The sequence below is a fragment of the Heloderma suspectum genome, chromosome 1, assembly GCF_057233095.1.
Source record: "Heloderma suspectum isolate Gila_16-S chromosome 1, 16-S_ref, whole genome shotgun sequence".
NCBI lineage: Eukaryota > Metazoa > Chordata > Lepidosauria > Squamata > Helodermatidae > Heloderma > Heloderma suspectum.
In genome coordinates this window covers 61,252,508-61,273,927 of record NC_139458.1, presented here as the reverse complement: position 1 = coordinate 61,273,927, position 21,420 = coordinate 61,252,508, and the positions used below count along the sequence as shown (strand labels likewise).

General features: G+C 44.7%; 1 long non-coding RNA gene across 1 annotated transcript in view; it reads left to right on the top strand.

The window, feature by feature from the left end:
* The first annotated feature begins 2,236 nt into the window (after window positions 1-2,236).
* Window positions 2,237-21,420, top strand: part of LOC146357285 (uncharacterized) — a 33,759-nt gene continuing 14,575 nt past the window's right edge. Inside the window, exons 1-3 of the long non-coding RNA XR_014786661.1 lie at window positions 2,237-2,433; window positions 10,248-10,397; window positions 13,816-13,920. This is a non-coding gene — a long non-coding RNA (uncharacterized LOC146357285). The remainder of the gene's footprint in view (window positions 2,434-10,247; window positions 10,398-13,815; window positions 13,921-21,420) is intronic.

Below are 21,420 nucleotides of genomic sequence, written 5' to 3'. Positions count from 1 at the left end.
AATTATTCCAAAGTGCAGTAGGAGTGAGAGAAATCTTTATATTTCCATTCAGTACGCAAACTCATTTTCCCCCTGTTGTGGGCCCACTGATTCCACTTTCTTTTAACTGTCATACTGTGTCAATGCTGAAAATGAAATGAAGAACATTGGCAGCTCTGGGTATTCATTATCAGGAGGTTTTGTTCTCTACAAACCACTCTTCATTGTAGAAGTTGTGGTACATCACAAACCGCTTAATAGCACAAGCCTATGCAATGCATGTCAACTCAAAATTAAGTCTTACTGAAAGCAAGAGGTGTTTCTCCATGGTAAGTGTGTATAGGATTGCGGCCTTAATGACAGAGGGTCACGGCACCTGGCTGGTCTAGTGGAGTGGCTAAAGACATACTGTAGGAAGACCCAGCTCAAACCTTATTTAGGACATTAATTTTCTAGGATGTCTCGGGCAAGTCACTATCTTCTGAGCTTCAATCCACCATCTGCAATATGGGAATAACAAGTGAGACTGCAAAAAAAATGTTGCAGGGTGAATTGCACCTGTTCAGTATTCCAGTCAGCCAGCCATACCCTCCCCCATGATACACCATCCCTTCCCACCTGATTTTCTGGTCTCCACCACCACCACCCCTACTGAGCATATTTAATCCTCATTGGGCTGTTGTGGGTGTCCTTCCTAGGGGTTTCTCCTAAATAGTTTTTGTACTTCTGCAAACCTTGGGGCCAACCGAACTTTCCGATACCTCCCTCTTTTGTATTTTGGCTACATAAAGATCAGCCCTTGCTATGGAACTTTAGAAATACAGCCAATGCTGTTGTATAGTATAGAGAGATGATGTATACATGTAAAGCACTTTGAGCACTTGAGAGACACTGATATTGTTATTGTTAATAACAATAACAACAACTATGTACACTACATGGAGACTGCTTTAAACTGTTCTACGTAACAACTGTTATCATGTAGCAAGCCATTTGTATGGTTAGAGCAATTTTCTCCATCTGAGCATAATCCTTTCCTTCCTTTCAGATATTTGTGCTGATGTGAACTAAATTGTCCCCAAGTGAGAACAGCAGCCATGTAAGAACTAGTTATGTTGCCGAAGTTTGGAACAACTCATAATGTTCCAGATGCATTATCAATCAAGCATCGTTTCTTGCCTGAAAAGTTCTTTGTGCTTCAGAATGCAAACACGACATTCTTCACATGTATTCGGTGCACTTCGAGTCTATTTTTTGTCCATGTTCCGGACACTAGAGATATCAGAGAAATCCACAATGGATTCAAATGAGCTTGGATTTCTATGAATACGAATTGCAGATTCTACAGCAAGTTGGCTTTTTCAGAGTCATACAGACTTTTTTTACGGGGGGGGGATTTGCACTGATGTGCACTTGTGCTGATGTGCATTAGCACAAATGTGCATTTGCTCAAGTGGAACGAAATTCTCCTACATCCCTAAAAAAGATACGATTCCATCAATGAGCAGATGATGGAAGGAAAGACACTTGACAACCCACAAAACACAGACAGAACGGATTTACCAAAATCAGTACAGCCCTACTGAGCACTAATCACACCTTAAACAGAGCTGAACAAACAGCCCCAAATGGAGATTCTGAAGGCTCCAGGGAACTGTGGACAAGCTGAGAGAAGCTCCAGAGCTTTGGGAACAAGGGCACTGTGCAATCTCCAGGCTTGTATAATCAAGCATGGGGCTTGACCCAAATGATCTGCAGCTTAGAGCTTCAGTCAAAGAATCTAATTTGAGTCTTGGTGCAAGTAGGGTGATCATGTGTTCTGTTTGAAGGGCTGTTCAGTCGGAGAGTGGGTTAAAGATAAAGAACCAGAATGTCCTACTCTGCACCAAGTCTTGGCTCTTTGCAAGCAAATACAGAAAGCGATGCAATAGAATAGTCAAGTTGGCAAACAGATGGTCAAACAGACAGGTTTCAGTCCAAAGAGGTTTAGGCTAAGGCAGGAGCGGTCAAAATCCAGGCAGAGGTCGGAAGAACACAGTCAGTCAGTCAGTGAGGATCAGGTGGCAGCAGCAGCAGTCAAGGTAACAAGAAGAGGTCAAGCACACAGTAAATCAGTCAGGTACATTACACAGTCCAGAAGCTGGGTTGTTAGGCAGTCCGGAAGGTCAGTAAACTGAGCACCAACCACAGAGCACGATTCAGGAGGCAAGGTCCACAGCAGAGGCTGGACAGATCAAGTTGTTCCATGGATCAGGTTGTTCCAAACTGGCTGGGTTTCTAGCTGGACCCTACCCAGAGCTCAGCTGTAGTAAGCAGAGCTCCCTTTCCAGAGCCTTACTCCTGAGGATTCACTTTCTCCAGAGGAGACCTTTTCTGTAGGCGAGCATTCCTTCACACAGGAGCCCCACCAGCCTGTTGCTTGAGGCAACAACCCTGTTGGGGGTCAGGAATGTGGTGAGTTTGGTTGAAAACAAGGTGCAAGATCCAGGTTGGAATCTCCCATCATATAACCCCCTGCCAGTTATCAATAGAATAGTAAGTCCCAACCTGCTCACATTTCTCCACTCTGCAAGATGCATTTCATAAAACCCACTATAGCAGCATTAAAATCACCTCCTAAAAATAAAAGTTCTAAGAAGCCCAATGAAATTTTGTGGGCACTTGAAACTGGCAAGCCAATATGATAAGGCTGGGAGAAAACTTTCAGGAAGAAAGAGCTTAGGGGTGGGGGGTACAGTTCCCTGAGCCTACTCCAACTTGAGCAGGGGGTGGGGGTGGTTGTCCATCATGAATAAGAATTGCTTCCAAAGGGATTGGGTTTTGAGCAGGGGTGAGCAACATTTGGAGGTTGGAGGCTGCATTGGCCCCCTGGGACAATTTGCTGCCAAACCTGTGGCAGCATGGAGGTAGCAAAAATGTGGGTTGTTTGAAAACAAGGTGCACAGGAAGTGTGTGCCTTGTCTGGAAGCAAAATGGGAGCAGGATTCTGCTTGCAAAAAAGGCACACGCTTCCCACATACCTTGTTTTCAAGCAAAATTGCCACATTTTTGCTGCTACAGCAAATGTTACTGCTACAGCACCAAATTTGATGGCAGCGGCAGTGGGGGGAGGCAGTGAGGCCTGACAAAAGGCTAGGGGGTGGGTGGGATGCAACCCATGGCCCATGTGGTACCTACCCCTGGTTTCTAGCAACATCCACATGTATGACATGTAATCAAATTCCGATTTGCTTCTGTGTAACCCATGTTACATCCCATCAAGATGTACCTAGGAGATGTTAATAGTGAAAGTGATCCATATGGGGTTAGCTGACTTCTAGGAAAATGTCCAATTTTGAGCCAGAAGGGGGGGGAAATCTTCTTGATTGAATCCTGAAGCAGCAGAGTTTATTTATACCACAAGATTTAAGTTTCACTTCTAGAGCAGAAACAAGGGAATTAAATGCTGAAAGCACAATTTTAGTAGATTGGGAAGATAAAATGCCATGGCAACGAGGAAATGAAGTTCCTGCAGGGATGTGTGAATCCCAGGTTAGAAAAGAAGTGGAACAAAATGAGGCATAATGAACAATGTAGGTGTGGGATGTTGATTCTGATGGAATATCTCCAAGGACACAAAGACTAAGAAAGCAGTCCTAAGGTATGAACTGGTGCATTCTCCACCATTTCCAAAGCCCTTCCAGCCAGTGCCAGCTAGGGCAAATGGTGGTGGACTTAGATTTTGTTTCCTTCTGGCTGTTCTTCTTCCCTCCTGTTGCTTTCAGTGGGAGAGGAAATGCCTACGCAAGCATGAGACTGGCATAGGCCAGGAGCCCAACTTGGAGGCCTTCTGGGAGTAATGGAATGGCTTTCGACTGACTGATTCCGAATTAGGGATGGCAGACAGAGTGGGGGGAGAAATGTGTTTGGTTTACATTTTAATATAATCCAATCTAATTTACACTTTCCAAACTTGTACAGAAACTGGAATGTGATTATCCTTCAGTTTTGCACTTCCCCAAATTCTGTGATGCCAGTCTTTGATGAGAAAATGCATACAAAAATGCATACATTTGGGGAAATTGTGTACAAAAGTGTATATTAGGGGAAAGTGCTTTTTTTTAAAAAAAGCATGTACTAAGGAAAATGTGTACCAGTTTCCATATACGTATACAAATATTCATGTGGTCTTTAATATATAAACCTACATTGGAGGAAACATGTGCTTGACAAAACGTGATTATAGAAATTAGGGATGTCAGCCATGTGGGAATCCAGCCCTAGGGCCCATCGGATTCCCTTGCTGCCCCTAGCTCAGCTTGCCCTTGTGAGCCAAGCCAGGGGTCCGCCCCTGAAATCCAGGAACTTGCCTGGGTTTTCTTCCCCCCCACAACCCAGAATGTCTGCACATTCCAGGTTGGGGGCAGGGAAACCCAAGTTTCTGCCTCTGCTGCCACAGCACAGTGGCCCCTCATACTCTTCCGCTGCCATAGCAGGGTAGAGGGAATGTTGTGGCAGCAGCAGAAGAGCAAGGGGGGAACACTCCCCTCATACTATTCTGCTGCATAGTGCAACATTCCCTCTGTCCCCGCTTGTGGAGTTGGCAGCAGCACAGCAAAAGAGCAAGAGGGGAACATTCTCTTCATACTCTTCCACCACCATGGTGCAGCACGATGTTCCCTCTGGAGAGCCATCCAAGGGAGTTGGAATTGCTCTCAAAGGAGGATATCAACAAAATATCTGGATCATGTACATAACCTATTAAATAGCACAGTTGTCAAAAAGGTGTGGAAAGGGGGGAACTCCAGCAACCACACTAGCCTAGTATCTATAAGGATGCAATGTGTCACTGCCATCAGAGAAGGGTTTACTGGTTGTGATTGTTGGGACACCTGTATTTAGTGGACAGGTAATTGACTTATGTTATATTTAAGATAGGTGACTATCGATTACTTTTGTCACTTTTAAAAGCAAAAGGGGGGAGACAGAGAGAGAGTTATGGGAGTTGGCTAGAGTTAGCTTGTAACAAAGAGCAAGGAGGCCATGGAGTACTGAAGATTTGTCAGTTCTACAGGTTGCTATACTCAGAGCAACATGCTGCATTTATAAATGTTTGAGCTGCAAGTTAATTATTTCTAAATTATGATGTAGTTCACCATGTCGAACCATCTAATGCCTCTGTAAATTTCCTAAAGCAATTTCATGGCTTCATTGAAAGGGGAGCCATGCTGTAGAGGTGTAAAAGACACTGTTAGCGTTCAGGCCTGGGAGACATTTCACCCAGTATTTTGTATGACAGGATACTGTCACTTTAAGAAGTTCAGCCTGGCACCCCATATAGAGATGGGCCTGTTGCATCTCTGGCTTGATGGGACAGTTTGCATCTCTGGCTGGATGGGATAAGCACTGAGCAAGCAATCTTGTCTTGAGGGCATTAGTATTGGGTCATGTACCCAGGATGGAAATTGAGCTCCATGATTCAATCTGCCACACTAGATCGACTGCCTCACAATTAGATTAGGCACAGTAATCAGAAACTAGGCATGAATACATGCCAGGCACAGAGTGGAAAGTTGGGTACTTGCTGTGAAATTCCATTCCAGTTTGGTTCGCAGGAGACATCCATCATGGGTTAACTCCTCCCGTTGCCCAAGACAGGCATGGAACACATGAGTAGGATTTTTGCCTTGAGCCTGGCTCTGTGGCTTCTCCCAGCCAGTTCTTTTCTAGCTGAACTTTTAGATGGAGTAGTGATTGAAGAGCTGGAAACAAAGAAGGCAGAAAATGCAAAAACAACTGAAGAGACAGAACAAAAACACACACATCTCTGCGGATTCTGTTCATGGTAGGGGGGAGGCATTCTGTCCCTCCCCCCGGAATCCTCGATGGGGGGGAGGCGATCCGGTCCTCCCCCCTGGAATCCTCGATGGCTGGCTGTGATCCACGACGGATCTGTGGAGCAGCTGGCCAGGCCCAGGCCAGGGCTGTCCGCAGCCGGATTTCCAGCTGTGGAGGGCTCTGGGTAAAAAAAAAATGTATATTTTTTATAGGTAATGCCAGCTGCCTAAAACGATAGAAAAATACTGTTTTTGCTAGGGATGGGGGAGAATTTCTCCCCGAAACTTCGGGGGGCCGAGTGCCAATGCATTCGGCATCCCGAAATCGGTGGTGAAATTCTCCCCCCCACCCCGGGATGGGACTTACCTTTGACGAATGTCCCTCCCGGCGGCGGGTCCCGGCGGTGGTTCGGCGGGTTTTCGTCAGGGGCGGCAGCCGGTCTTTCGACCGGCTGCTTCCGCCGCTATTACAAGTGAAGTAAAAAACAAACAAACCCCGTGATAGGCTACATAACAATTAACGTAGCCTATCACGGCTAGATTTCCAAAGTCAGCCATGATAGGCTACGTTAATTGTTATGTAGCCTATCATGGGTGACTTTGAAAAAAAAAAAGCACGTACGCAAATGGCGGCCCCCATGGGGTGCCGCCATTTGCGTTCCTTATTTGGTCCCTGTAGTCTACGTAAAGATGCTTTACGTAGACTACAGGGACCAAATAAAGACTACCAAAGAGTAAAGACTACCAAAGAGGAGGGTTCTGTGTTCAGTTCTTTTTTTGGGGGGGGGGTCCCTGTTTTGCATAGCTCCAAGTTTTGCTAATAGATTTTTTGCTAGTTTGGGGGCCTTTGGGCCATAGTTTGCATGTTTGTCTTCTTTTGGGGAGAACAAATAAGTACTTGCTTTGACCATGTCTCTTCTTCAGTTTTTAGTACTGCAGCTAGCCATTGTTTCTGAATTAGGTTTTGGGGGCTAGAGGCCTGGCTCCTAAACAGCTTGATTCAGCTTTCTCCAACTGTTTTATTTACTCACTGATGAGGCTCAGACTTCAGAACATTCTCTCCACTGCCTACCTGAATTAGTTTTCCTATCTGGACTTGGCTGAGTCCTACATAGGGATGGGTGGATTCTCTACCTGTCATTCCAGGGGGGAATCCGCTCATGGGGGAAGTGATCTGCCCCTCCCCCCCGGAATCCTCTTGAGCCAGCACCGCTCTGCGGCGATTCTGCAGAGCTGGCCACTGGCTCTGTATCGCCAGCAATATGGCCAGCCGCCATTGCCGTTCTGTATCGCTAGGTTAAGGGCGGACTCTGGCCGCAAATCGCGTCCACTACACCATTTGCGGCCATAAAGCTCTTTGGCTAAGATAAATGCAGCTGTAAATATTGATATCCTAACATTGTTTTCTAACAGGCTTTAGCGAGAGTTAAACTGTAGTGTATTTTGCATAGTGTACACATGTATTTTCTGTGTAATTGTTGCATGTTTTACATTCTACTTCTGTATGTGATGTTCATTTGCATTTACTTTTCTCTATCACCCATTCATATCTTAAGACTTCCTGTGTGGCATGTTTCATTTGTTTAACAAGTTGAAAGAGTATTCACTATTTTCCTAGTTAAGTTTTCAAACATATTGAAAAGGAGGGCTTTTTCTGTTGTGGCACCCCGGCTCTGGAATGAGCTCCCTAGTGAGGTTCGCCTGGCGCCTACATTGTACTCCTTTCGGCGCCAGGTGAAGACCTTTTTATTTTCCCAGGCATTTTAGCTTTCTAAATTTTTATCTTTGCTGTTTTAAATCTGTATTTTAAACTCCTGCACTACTGCTAGGTTTTACTGCGGTTGTATTGTTATATTGTGGTTTTAATGTTCTATATATTTTAAATTGTTTTATTGTGTGTTGTTTGGTTTTAGTTTTTGTGAACCGCCCAGAGAGCTTCGGCTATTGGGCGGTATAGAAATGAAATGAATGAATAAATAAATAAATAAACTTTTAAATAGCATTACGTCAGTTCTGGTTGCACTCTCTTGCCATTGGGGCAAGGTCAGAACCTCATTTTCAAGGGGGAGTGGAGCATATCTGTGACCTCTGCTGATGGAGCTAAATGTGTGGCAGTCGGTTCTTGAGAGGGGAGGTGAAGAGGTCAACCTGGAGTAGGCTGAAACGATGGAAAGCTGCTAAAACAAAATCTTCAGAGTCCATCCCTTGGATTGAGGCACTGTTAGGCATGGCGGAGAATTCTGCCATGGATCTCGGTGAGGCCGAATGCCAGCGCATTCAACCCCCTGAAATCCGTGGTGGAACGAAGCCCCCCGTCCCCCCACCCCGTGAAATGGGCCTGGAACGGAGCCTACCTTGGTCGGCCGTTCCGGTGCTCCTCGAATGGCGGCCATGTCTGCAGCCGCCATTCACGTCTTTCGAATGGCCATGATAGGCTACGTAAATACTTCAGTAGCCTATCACAGCTAAAAAAGGGAACGCAAATGGCAGCCGCCGTAGCCGCCGCCATTTGCGTTCCCTTTTTTTTTGCTGTGATAGGCTACGTAAATATTTACATAGCCTATTATGGCTAAAGCGGGAACGCAAATGGCGTAGGGGATGCCATTTGCATCCCTGCTTTAGCCGTGATAGGCTACGTAAATATTTACGTAGCCTATCACGGGCCGGCGTAGGGACGCAAATGGCGTCCCCTACACAGGACGCCATTTGCGTCCGCACCAGCCCGGCAGCGGCTGGAGGCCCTGCTGCGGGTTGGCCCGGCCAGCGGCTCCGTGGCCTGGCTGCGAAGCGGAGCCAGCTGGGCAGGATTCCGGGGGGGGGGAGGAATGGATCTCCTCCCCCCCCGTCGAGGATTCCGGGGGGAGGAATGGATCACCTCCCCCCACCTACAGAACCCGGCGGAGCCAGGTAAGCGGGGTTTCGTACACCCCTAGGCACTGTTGGCTTAGAAAGCTGTCCTCTGTACTGAGGGTGCCATGAATGTGCTGTGCTTTGCCCAGACGAGGAAGGAGGAGGCCTCTCTCTGATGATTTAAGTGCTAAGGCTGCCGTGTTGTCTTTTCTGACAAAAAATGGGTGGAGCCTATGTGCAGAGCAAACTGTTTGATGGAGAGATGAATTGCTCAGAACTCCAACCAGTTTATACTCTGGCAAGCCAGAGACTCTGGATGGGATGGCCCTGGCAATGAGCCTCCATCCTCCAGGCTGGCATCTGTGAAGTAAGGCACTTTTCCCTAGATTATTTAAGAGGGCTGTCCCTGTCCTTGGGATTCATGGCTCCCGAGGGTAAGGCTGCCACAGGAGCATTAACCAAAGGGCACCTTAAGTTCTTCTATAACTCTCTGTAAAGAATAGTATCTCTGTGCTATGTTGGAGCCTTTCCTGCTTTGGAGAGGGGCATTCCATTCAGCTTTAACCGGTTTTTCAAAAGATGAAGGAAAAGGAACCTCGTGATTAGCTGGCTTCTGCTCTAGAAACAAGACAACACTACTAGAAGGAGGCTTGGCTGGTTCTTGAGTGAAGGAATGAAACAACCTTACATTATTCCATTGAACCTGAATCAGACTATTCCTAACTGTGCTTCTGCATCTGACAAAACAGGTGAATCTGAGTCTGAAAGGCGCTCATGTGAAACCCTGTTAGTCTTACAATGCTTCCTTTTAGTGGCGTTTTTGGTAAGCCGAAGGTCTTGAAAGATGCCTTATGACAATTCAGACCACTGGTCCATCCAGCTCAGGATTATCTACCCAGAGTGGCAGCAGCTTTCCAGGGGGTCAGGCAGAAAAGGGTCTTTCCCAGCCCTACTTGGAGGAACCGGGAATTGAACCCAGGACCTTTTGCATGCAAAGCATGTGCTCTGCCACTGAGCTGTGGGCCTTCCCCTGATCTTGGGATGGGGTCCTTGCCTAGCCATTTGCCTTGAGGAAGCGGAATGGGCATCTGAAGAGGCCTGCTGTATCTCTGTTTCCTCCCCCAGGGTTGGCTGAGTATGCTTGAGAACACAAGCATTACAGGCTGGGAAAATGAAGGTGATTTTTGGCAGGAAATGGATGGGCCAAACACAGCCTCTTGCCACTCTGAGGGGCCCCAGAATTGCTTACATGCCCTGTTGAGGACCTCTGGGTTGATGTCTGGATCAGTCTTAGGTGAGGCAGGAACAGAGGAGAGGAGCAGAACCCCACATCTTCCCATTCCACAGGGAATCTGCTGTGATCAGCCTCCATTTCCTGCATTGCATGAGGGTTGGTTGCTGTAATGGCATTGGCCTAAGCGGGGCACAGGTGTTAGTTTTTGCCTGGACACAACACCCCCCCCCCCCGCATAGAATCCTCATGATCTGAAGAAGTGGTGACCAGCAACTCTTCTGATTCAAGTGGGGGAGATGCTTTATGAGCAGCAGTTTTGGTCCAGTCAACTCTAATGTGAGTTACTTACCTTACTTTTTCCTTTCCAGATTTGGAGCTTTTCTTGTTTGTTGGAGCCATCTTGTAGCAAAAGAAGAAAAAGCCAAGAGAAGGAAAAATTAAAAGTTCTCTCTCTTGTTCTCTCTCTCTCTCTCGTGGAGAACAGAACAACAGGAAAAGGAGAGAAGACAAACTCAAAGGTTTGTAGAGATAAGCAATAGGAAAAGAGAATAAGATAGTAAGAGGCCTGAGTAGAGAGCGTGTTGAAAGAGAAACTAGAACAAGGTCTGTCCTGGTGGATGCAAGGAACAAACTGAGAGAAGCCACAGAGGCTGAGAGACCAAGGCAAAAAGCCTGGTCACATGTTCCTTACCTGTCCTGGATAGTGGGGGGAGTTAACCCATGATGGATGTCTTCTCACACTGGATGGGAATAGCATACCTCCAAGGTGTTGCATAATTAGTTATAGGTATGATGATCAGTCAGAGGTTCCCTCCCATTATGCATCACAATCTCAGAGAAGTACTGCCTTGATTAGATTTAGCCTGTCCTGAGCAGATAATTGGGAAAAAGAATCCATCCAATTGAAATGGCTGTTTGCTGTGCTCAAGAATCTTCTCTCCCACTTTTTTCTTATCTACGTTGCATGGCAAATCTTTGTTGTTTTGCATTTGTTAAATCCTTATGGTCACCTAGAGCTTCGACACTTGGTGATCCTGGCCTTTTCATGAAGTCTGGCAACACTTTGCTAAAATCACTCATGAAATGACTTGGTTCCTGGCCTACCCTGACATCTGGTACCATAGGCTCCTGGTGCATGGCAAGTTCCATTGTTCTGTGGCCTCATGGAGGGTCGATACCCCACACTTCCATTGCTTGAGAAGTGCAGGGTCCTGGTTACATTCATTGGCCCAATGAAATCACTTTTAAGCCACGGAACCGGGAGTTCTGTCCCAGTCTTGTCAGACCTTTTCCCCTAGAGCATCCACACTTGCCACCTAGGTCCCTGCTGTAGCTGGTGGCTAGGCTTTTTCTGCAGATCTCCCATTTTGTGCAAATGGCAGCTGTAAATAGGGCCATTTACACAAAATTACAGCCATAATTGTTCTAATTAGCCCATTTACACCCGTACGTTAGCATAATTGGCCCTACTGATGGCCACTATTTGTGCAAAATGGGGGATTTGCAGAATGAGGATAGCAGCCAGCATTTTGTGCAAAATGGTTGTTGCCGGACTTTCCGTCACCACCTGCCAACCCCTCGTTCTCTCCTTGGAAGAAAAGTGAGTATGAGGGGTTTGCAGGTGGCAGCAGGAAGAGTCCCCATCACTGCCCACCAACTTCTCATTCTCTCCTTGCAAGGAGAGTGCGAGGGTTGGTGGGTGGTGGAAAACGGCGAGTTTGCCCAACTTGGTGTGTGCCGAGTTGGGCAGGCTTGGGAGTCCGTGAGCTGGTGTCCAGGGGGCCAAGGTGGTGGTAATGTGCCAAGCTTGAGCCCCAACTGGACTCCGCCACCATCCCTTTTCTCCATACCACATCACAAACTGTCTTGTTAGGCCTGTGTGTCCCACACACAATCTGTAGTTCATCAGAGACAGCAGTGGTCCACATGGCCACACGAGTTTTGAGCACACTGAATAAGCACATTGACCCCTATCCTCAGCTCCAGTAGATGCAGTGTGCCCAAAGAGAAAGCCTTGCTGACCTCATAAATCAGGTCATGCACACAAATGAAGCATTTACCAACTCCTACACTATCATCAAACTTATAATCTTTTTTAAAAGCTTCCCATCTCTATGCTTTTGACTACTGGCAAATTAATTTGTTAATGATATTGTGGAGTTGCCATTGAAAAATAATTTCCAGTAGTGGGGCTCCACACTGTATTGGTAATACATGGAAGCTCCAGTCACATAGGTTGCAGGAGTACATGATAGTTTCCCATGACAACATGAGTAATCCTGATGGAAGGATAACTGATGCTGGTGATGGAAGTAAGTAAGTAACAATGATATGGGTTACCAATCTGATATGGAGCATGGAGGCTCATGAATGTATGAAACTGCCCAGAACGTCTGTTCCATAACAAGGTCTCACTGTGTTCTGACATAAGGCTGGTGAGTATCTGGAAGAGGGTCATTTTGGTTGTGGTTTCCAAGGTTTGGAATAGAATCCCAAAAGAATGTTATTTGACCCCCTTGCTGGCTGCTTTTAAGTGGGTGGTGAAGACAGGTCTTTTTTTAGGTTCCTGATTTTTGTGGTGTCTGCTGCTGTTTATAACTGCTGTTTGCTTTATTGTTGTTGACTGTTCTAAATTAGACTGTTTAGGCTGTTCATATTTATATAAACCATCTTAAATACAGTTGTAAAAGGCCAAGATAGCAACAACAAGAAAGACAGATATTTCAGCATCATTATTCTGTATAGCTAATTTATTAATTGGGCCACTATCTCTTCCTTGTCTCCTCTTATTCCATGTCTTCTCCCTCAGCTATTGACACTTCCCCATTATTTCCCGCTTCCATTTTCATTTCTTCTGCCATAGCCATTGTTCTTTTTGCCTCCTTTCTATTTGCCAAGCCATTTCTCTCCCTTCCTTCTCAATATGTACTTCTTTAATACAGTGTTTTTTTAAAAACACACGCACACTATTGTAGCCTCACATGCTTCCCTAGACCTTCTTCTCCTACAGCCTTATCTTCATATTTCCTCCCCAGTACTCATTGTGGATCTCCAGCCTCTTTCTTATCTTCTCCATCTAATGTGGAGTCTACATTCTATAGGTCAAACCTGTGCCATGTCTTGGTGACTATTACTGTTATCACTATAGGACTACTACTGACAGTTATAGTAGACATAGTAGACACCGCATTGAGTTTCAAGTTCTAGGATCCTACAGACCCAAACTCTATGCCAATCCCTCCCCCTGTAAATAAAGTTAGAGATCATTTTCCTACTTCTTAAAGAGTTTGCCTCTTAAGTTGATCTGTAACTTATGCTGAATGGATTAATTTATTTGGTACTGAGTTTTAACACATCAATTTGGTTTTGAACTTCCCTCTAGAGACCTGATTTTCTTCTGGTATATTAGAAAAGATCCCCTCCATTTTCAGAAGCAAATGAAAAGGATTATGGCTTTAGTGGGGCTATTAAAACAAATGGCCATAAAACTCCCAGAATTACAAACATAATACAACACATATTTCCCTGGTATCAGGATACAGAATTAATTACATCAAAACCACTGAGGTCCCTACTTAGTAATAAAAAAGATGAAATAGTGATTCCTATAGGAGTTAGTTCCAAATATTGCATAATTTAATCACCCACTAGGAAAAAAAGAGAGATGTTACTGCAACACAAATTAATACTTGTCTCCAAATGACTGATAAATAAAATGAAGCAATTCAAACTATACTTAGGGTTTTTTCTTCATTATACATATTAATTATATGCACCAAAGATGTTGGCAAGAGCGATCAACATCCAACTCGAGCAACTTGAATGCCAACTTCACAGAGTAATCAGGGTCTGGTGGGATGTATTATAAAATATGCCAGACTGGGTCATTATAATGTACTTTTGAAGGAATTATACATATTCATTCTCCTCATTTAGCAACTGAATGACAACAAGCAGGTGAGAACATCAGTGTGATACATCAAGCAAGACAGTTGCCATTATGAACAAAACATAAAAGAGTGTGACAAGGGCTGAAAAATGGTAAGACTGTTCCGTTCATCCCTCCCAGGCATTGTTATTCTTTGATAGTTAAATGAAGCTTGCTGGGGAGAGGGGTATGTCTTATTGTCATCACAGCTAACACTTTCCTGACAAATTACATGGAGTACACATTTTCTTATAAAATTCACCACAAGGGTTTTTTGTTTTTTTTTTAAAGGAAAGGTATTGTAAAGGTAGGAAACCTACCCGTTTTCTTCCAAGTGCCTTTGTTATATGCCAGAGATCTTTTCTGTGAAATGGAGAGCTTGATTAATCACTAATGAACTCCAAACCACCACTTTCTCTTCAAATAATGAAAGGTAAAATTACATCATGACATTGCTGAGTGACAAAAAATCAACCCTCTTACCTAATTGTATAATGTGCTCTTGGATGGCAAGTGATGCTTTATAGCAAGACAATAGATAGCTAAAAGGTATTTTATGAATCTTACCTTTCTTCCCCCCACCCCTCCTCTGTGTTCCTCCGAAGTGTAATATTGACAAGATGTTGTTTGCCATTCCTAAAGCCATGGTCTATCACAATGACAAATCATATCCAGCCATCACTCAAAACAAAGAGGACTGCCTTTTTGAAATTAAGACTTATTGCTTTATAACAAGAATAAATGTGTTAGACTCAGAGGCAGGGATGAAGGTTCACAAAATGTTCAACATAGGACAGCAGATAAAGGAAATTTTAAGGAGTATCTGGGGTGAAATCATTGACATTTCTCATATAGGAAGATATGCCTTGTATCATGTAGAGGTGACCAGCTTGAGGAAAACACAGATGGCTAAACTAAGATATATAATAGCAGCTCTCCTCAGTTTACAGAGCCAGCCAGAGATTCTTATAAACATCAGATACAGGAAAGGACAGATTATGCACTTAATCTAGAACGATACTTTTGGAGAAATGCTAAAGCATGCAAGATTTTGAATGACCTTCCAGGTCGGCTTGGAGCCCCAAACTTACTGTTTATTTTCTTCCCGACATCCTTTCTATCCTCTTGTCAGCATGGGCTGCCCAATACCACCTGTAAAGACCTTCCATCTCTGAAGTACTCAGAGATGGGACACTTAAGTCATCTTTATAGGGATGGCTTTACCTTGTCTCCAAGAAACAAAATAAATGCAAAAACTAAACAAAAGCAACGAACGGAGGAAGCAAAGTCTGCCTAGAGTTCTCAGCTAACCTGCACCCAGGACTGGCCCTGCCTTTAGGCAGTGAAGCACCCATTCCAGGCAGCAGATGCTGGGGGCAGCTGAGCAGTGGGAAGATATTGGACTACAGAGGCGCGTGTGCCATGTGGCTCATCCTGCACCTTCTACATTAGGCTCCTTCACTCAGGTGCACCAGAGGATGCTGTCCAGTCCCACTGTCAGTGCTGAGCGGGGTGGCAATCTTCTTATTGCTAGAAAAGATGATTTGCATTACCCAAACAGTGGACACTAATTTCCGTATACTAATATATATGTAGAGGTGCAAATTTATAATTTGTTGTTGTTGTTGTTCAGTCGTTAAGTCGTGTCTGACTCTTCATGACCCCATGGACCATAGCACGCCAGGCCTTCCTGTCCTCCGCTGTCTCCCGGAGTGTGCTCAAGTTCATATTCATTGCATTGGTGATGCTATCTAGCCATCTCATCCCCTGCCGTCCCCTTCTCCTTTTGCCTTCGATCTTTCCCACCATCAGGGTCTTTTCCAGTGACTTTTCTCTTCGCATTAGGTGGCCAAAATATTTGAGCTTCAGTTTCAGTATCTGTCCTTCCAATGAGCAGTCAGGGTTGATTTCCTTTAGGATGGACTGATTTGACTTCCTTGCAGTCCAGGGGACTTGTAAGAGTCTTCTCCAGCACCACAGTTCAAAAGCATCAATTCTTCGGCGCTCAGCCTTCCTTATAGTCCAGCTCTCACAGCCATACATTACTACTGGGAAAACCATAGCTTTGATTATACGGACTCTTTTTGGCAAGGTGATGGCTCTGCTTTGTACTGTGCTGTCTAGGTTTGCCATAGCTTTCCTCCCAAGGAGCAAGCGTCTTTTAATTTCATGGCTACAGTCACCGTCTGCGGTGATCTTGGAGCCCAAGAAAATAAAATCTGTCACTGCTTCCATTTCTTCCCCTTCTATATGCCAGGAAGTGATGGGGCCAGATGCCATGATCTTAGTTTTTTTAATGATGAGTTTCAAACCAGCTTTTGCACTCTCCTCTTTCACCCTCAACAAGAGGCTCTTGAGATCCTCTTCGCTTTCTGCCATTAGGGTGGTATCGTCTGCGTATCTGAGGTTGTTGATAATTCTCCCGGCAATCTTAATTCCGACCTGTGATTCATCCAACCCGGCGTTTCTCATGATGTACTCTGCATATAAGTTAAATAAGCAGGGTGATAATATGCAGCCTTGTCATACTCCTTTCCCAATTTTGAACCAATCGGTTGTTCCATGTCCAGTTCTTACAGTTGCTTCTTGACCCTCGTACAGGTTTCTCAGGAGACAGGTAAGGTGGTCTGGTACTCCCATCTCTTTAAGAATTTGCCACAGTTTGTTGTGATCCATGCAATCAAAGTCTTTAGTGTAGTCAATGAAGCAGAAATAGATGTTTTTCCGGAATTCTCTTGTTTTCTCTTACAGACCAGTCAGTCTGACATCAATCCCTGGGAAAATTCTGGAGCAGATGATAAAGGAATCCATATGGAAGCACCTTGACAACAATGCCGTGATTACTCAAAGCCAACATGGATTTGTCAAAAACAAGTCCTGCCAGACAAATCTGATCTCATTTTTTGATCAAGTAACCTCCCTTGTAGAACGTGGGAATGCTGTAGACATCATATACCTCGACTTCAGCAAAGCTTTCAACAAAGTGCCCCATGATATCCTGATTAGCAAACTACCTCAAAGTGGGCTAGATGAAACAACAGTGGATCCACAGTTGGCTACAGAATTGGACTCAAAGAGTGCTTATCAATGGGACCTTCTCAAACTGGGGAGAGGTAACAAGTGGGGTACAGCAGGGCTCAGTCCTGGGCACAGTACTGTTCAACATTTTTATTAATGACTTGGAGGAGGAGGTGCAGGGAATGCTGCTGATCAAATTTGCAGATGACACAAAATTGGGTGGGATAGCTAATACTTTGGAAGACAGAAACAAAATTCAAAGTGATCTGGATAGACTGGAGTGCTGGGCAGAAAACAACAGAATGACATTTAATAGGGATAAATGCCAAGTTCTGCACCTAGGAAAAAGAAAGCAAATGCACAGTTACAAGATGGGGGATATGTGGCTCAACCACACTACAAGCGAGAAGGATCTTGGAATTGTTGTCGATCACAAGCTGAATATGAGCCAACAATGTGATGTGGCTGCAAAAAAGGCAAATGCTATTTTGGGCTGCATTCATAGAAGCATCGCTTCCAAATCCCGGGAAGTACTAGTTCCCCTCTACTCAGCACTGGTTAGGCCTCATCTGGAGTACTGTGTCCAGTTCTGGGCACCACACTTTAAGAAGGATGCAAACAAACTGGAGAGGGTTCAGAGGAGGGCAACAAAGATGATCAGGGGACTGGAAACAAAGCCCTATGAAGAGAGACTGAAAGAACTGGGCATGTTTAGCCTTGAGAAGAGAAGACTGAGGGGAGATATGATAGTACTCTTCAAGTACTTGAAAGGTTGTCACAGAGAAGAAGGCCAGGATCTCTTCTTGATCATCTCAGAGTGCAGGACATTATTATTCCGTAATAATGGGCTGAAGTTACAGGAAGCCAGATTCCGGCTGAACATCAGGAAAAACTGCCTGACTGTAAGAGCAATACGACAATGGAACCAATTACCTGGGGAGGTGGTGGGCTCTCCCACACTGGAGGCCTTCAAGACGAGGCTGGACAGCCATTTGTCAGGGATGCTCTGACTTGGATTCCTGCATTGAGCAGGGGGTTGGACTCGATGGCCTTGTAGGCCCCTTCCAACCCTACTATTCTATGATTCTATGATTTTATGATTCTCCATGATCCAGCGAATGTTGGCGATTTGCTCTCTAGTTCCTCTGCCTCGTCGGAACCCAGCTTGTACTTCCGGTAGTTCTCGGTTCACATACTGCTGAAGCCTAGCTTGTAGGATTTTGAGCATACCCTTGCTGGCATGTGAAATGAGCACAATTGTACGGTAGTTTGAACACTCTTTGGCATTGCCCTTCTTTGGAACTGGAATGTAAACTGACCTTTTCCAGTCTTGTGGCCACTGTTGAGTGTTCCACATTTGTTGGCATATTGAGTGCAGCACTTCAACAGCATCATCTTTTAGGATTTTAAATAGCTCAGCTGGAATACTGTCATCTCCGCTAGCTTTGTTGTTAGTAATGCTTCCTAAGGCCCACTTGACTTCACTCTCAAGGATGTCCGACTCAAGTTCAGTGACTGCACTATCATGGCTAACAGGGACATTCAGATCTTTCCTGTATAGTTCTTCTGTGTATTCTTTCCACCTCTTCTTAATCTCATCTGCTTCCGCTAGGTCCCTGCCTTCTTTGTCCTTTATCATGCCCGTCTTTGCACAAAAAGTACTCTTGAGATCTCCGATTTTCTTGAAAAGATCTCTAGTCTTCCCCATTCTATTGTTTTCCTCGATTTCTTTGCATTGTTCATTTAAGAAGGCCTTCTTGTCTCTCCTTGCTATTCTCTGGAACTCTGCATTCAGTTGGATATATCTTCCCCATTCTCCCTTGCTTTTTGCTTCTGTTCTTTCCTCAGCTACTTGTAAAGCCTCATCAGAAAGCCACTTTGCTTTCTTGCATTTCTTTTTCTTTGGGATGGATTTCATTGCTGCCTCCTGAACAATGTTATGGACCTCCGTCCATAGTTCCTCAGGCACTCTGTCTATCAGGTCTAATCCCTTAAATCTATTCCTCACCTCCACTGTATAGCCATAAGGGATATGATTGAGGTCATACCTGAATGGTTTAGTGGTTATCCCTACGTTCTTCAATTTCAGCTGAAATTTTGCAAGAAGCTGCTCATGATCTGAGCCACAGTCAGCTCCAGGTCTTGTTTTGACTGACTGTATAGCGCTTCTCCATCTTTGGCTGCAAAGGACATAATCAATCTGATTTCGATATTGACCATCTGGTGATGTCCATGTGCAGAGTCACCTCTTGTGCTGTTGAAAAAGAGTGTTTGCTATGATCAGCGTGTTCTCTTGGCAAAACTCTATTAGCTTTTGTCCTGCTTCATTTTGTACACCAAGGCCATGCTTGCCTGTTATCCCGGTGATTTCTTGACTTCCTACTTTAGCATTCCAATCCCCTATGATGAAGAGGGCATCTTTTTTTGGTGTTAGTTCTAGAAGGTGTTGTCGGTCTGCATAGAACCGATCAACCTCAGCTTCTTCGGCCACAGTGGTTGGGGCATAGACTTGAATTACTGTGATGTTGAATGGTTTGCCTTGGATTCGTACTGAGATCACTCTATCATTTTTAAGATTGTACCCCAGTACTGCTTTTCCCACCCTTTTGTTGACTATGAGTGCTACTCCATTTCTTCTAAGGGATTCTTACCCACAGTAGTAGATATGATGGTCACCTGAATTAAATTTGCCCATGCCTGTCCATTTTAGTTCGCTGATTCCCAAGATGTCGATGTTCAATCTTGCCATCTCATGTTTGACTACCTCCAGCTTACCTTGATTCATTGATCTTACATTCCAGGTTCCTAAACAATATTGTTCTTTACAGCATCGGACTTTCTTTTCACCACCAGACACATCCACAGCTCAGTGGAGTGTCCTTTTGTCTTTGGCCCAGCCGCTTCACTCTTTCTGGCCCTACTTGGAAAATCCCTCTGCTCTTCCCCAGTAGTATATTCGACACCTTCCGCCCTGAGGGGCTCATCTTCTGGCATCATATCTTTTAGCCTTGTGATACGTTCCATGGGGTTTTCTTGGCAAGAATCCTGGAGTGGGTTGCCATTTCCTTCTCCAGTGGACCACATTTTGTCAGAACTCTCCGCCATGACCTGTCCATCTTGGGTGGCCCTACATGGCATAGCTTATGGCTTCACTGATTTACGCAAGCCCCTCCGCCACAACAAGGCAGTGATCCATGAAGGGGAAAATTTATAATTACCATAATTTAAATAAAAAATAGGATCCAAACCCAAGGCCAGACACACATATTTAGTATAAATTGCAATATATCCTATGCACATTCCCCTACACCCTCAACCCCACATCCTTGATGCTTTTCTTCGTTCTCCCTGTCACTCTCTGACTCTCTTACACTCCATTCATACACATGCATGCATGCGGGCACACACACACACATATCCATCTGCTACTGGCTTGCTGCCCAGATGACCCCAGGACAGGCACATATGGCAAGATTTGGGTGGGGGGAACATTGCCACCATTATTGCAAGTGAACAATCACTATTCTGCCCTTACACTTCTTTTAATTGTCTTCTCTTAATTGTCAGCTAGAAGGTCCCTGCACCACTTCCCCTTCCAGTGCTTGTTGGGATTTGTATTTTGGTTAGGACAAAGAAAGATACTGGGGAAGAGGGAGAGAAGTCCAGCTTCCAGAATGTAGTGTGCTCTGTTCCAGTCATATCTAAATCCACAGAGACAGAAAACATGTAGAGGAGAGAAAAAATAAAAGCATCCCTCTGGAATCTTGGAATCTTAGAGAATGGATTTGGAACCAGACAGAACCTGTACAGAACTTTAAAATAGAGGGCTGCCCAGGGCAAAAGAGGACTGCTGGCTAGCAATGGAGAGAAATTTGTTTGGTTTGCATTTTAATATAAACATGCATAATGTTTGCACTTTCAAACCTATACACAAACCAAAATTCAATTATCTGTCAGAATTCGCAGTCGAAACTCACCTTCCACATGTAGAGGGTGACAAAACACAATGATGGAAGGGCTGGCGCTAGCACGCTCGCTCTTCTTGTGTGTTTATTCTACACAGAATCAGAATGCCTGAATAAGGCTCAAGAGAAACCCAGACAGAACCTCCATAACCAGATCTCACATCCAGGAAGTTGCTTCTTCACAATGTAGCAGAGCAAGATTACAGGTTATGATTGTCACTGACTGGAACTTCGTTGAATCTTTTAGGTCTGCAAGCAGTTCTTTCCATTCAGAAAGGCCCTAAGAGCTGCTATACCATTTTTCTCTAACTTGCAAAATTCCCTTCAAAGAAAAGTCTGTGAAGCAGAGTGCATGAAACTTTGTAATAAAGGTCTCCCTTTACATACAACCCTTTGCAGTATATGATCTATGGCAGGGGTAGGCAACATGGTGCCCATGGGCATAAATGTGCCCCTAGACACCTTCCTTGGTGCCCCCTGAAAAACCCTATTCCTCCCAATTTATAATGAAAAATATGTTTATATTTTCTTATTGGCAATTGGGGTGCTTTAAAATGAAGAGGGAGCCTTTAGCTGCTGCCATCTTAATTTTCCATGAATCTCTCTGGGCAAGTTACTTGGCCTTTGTAT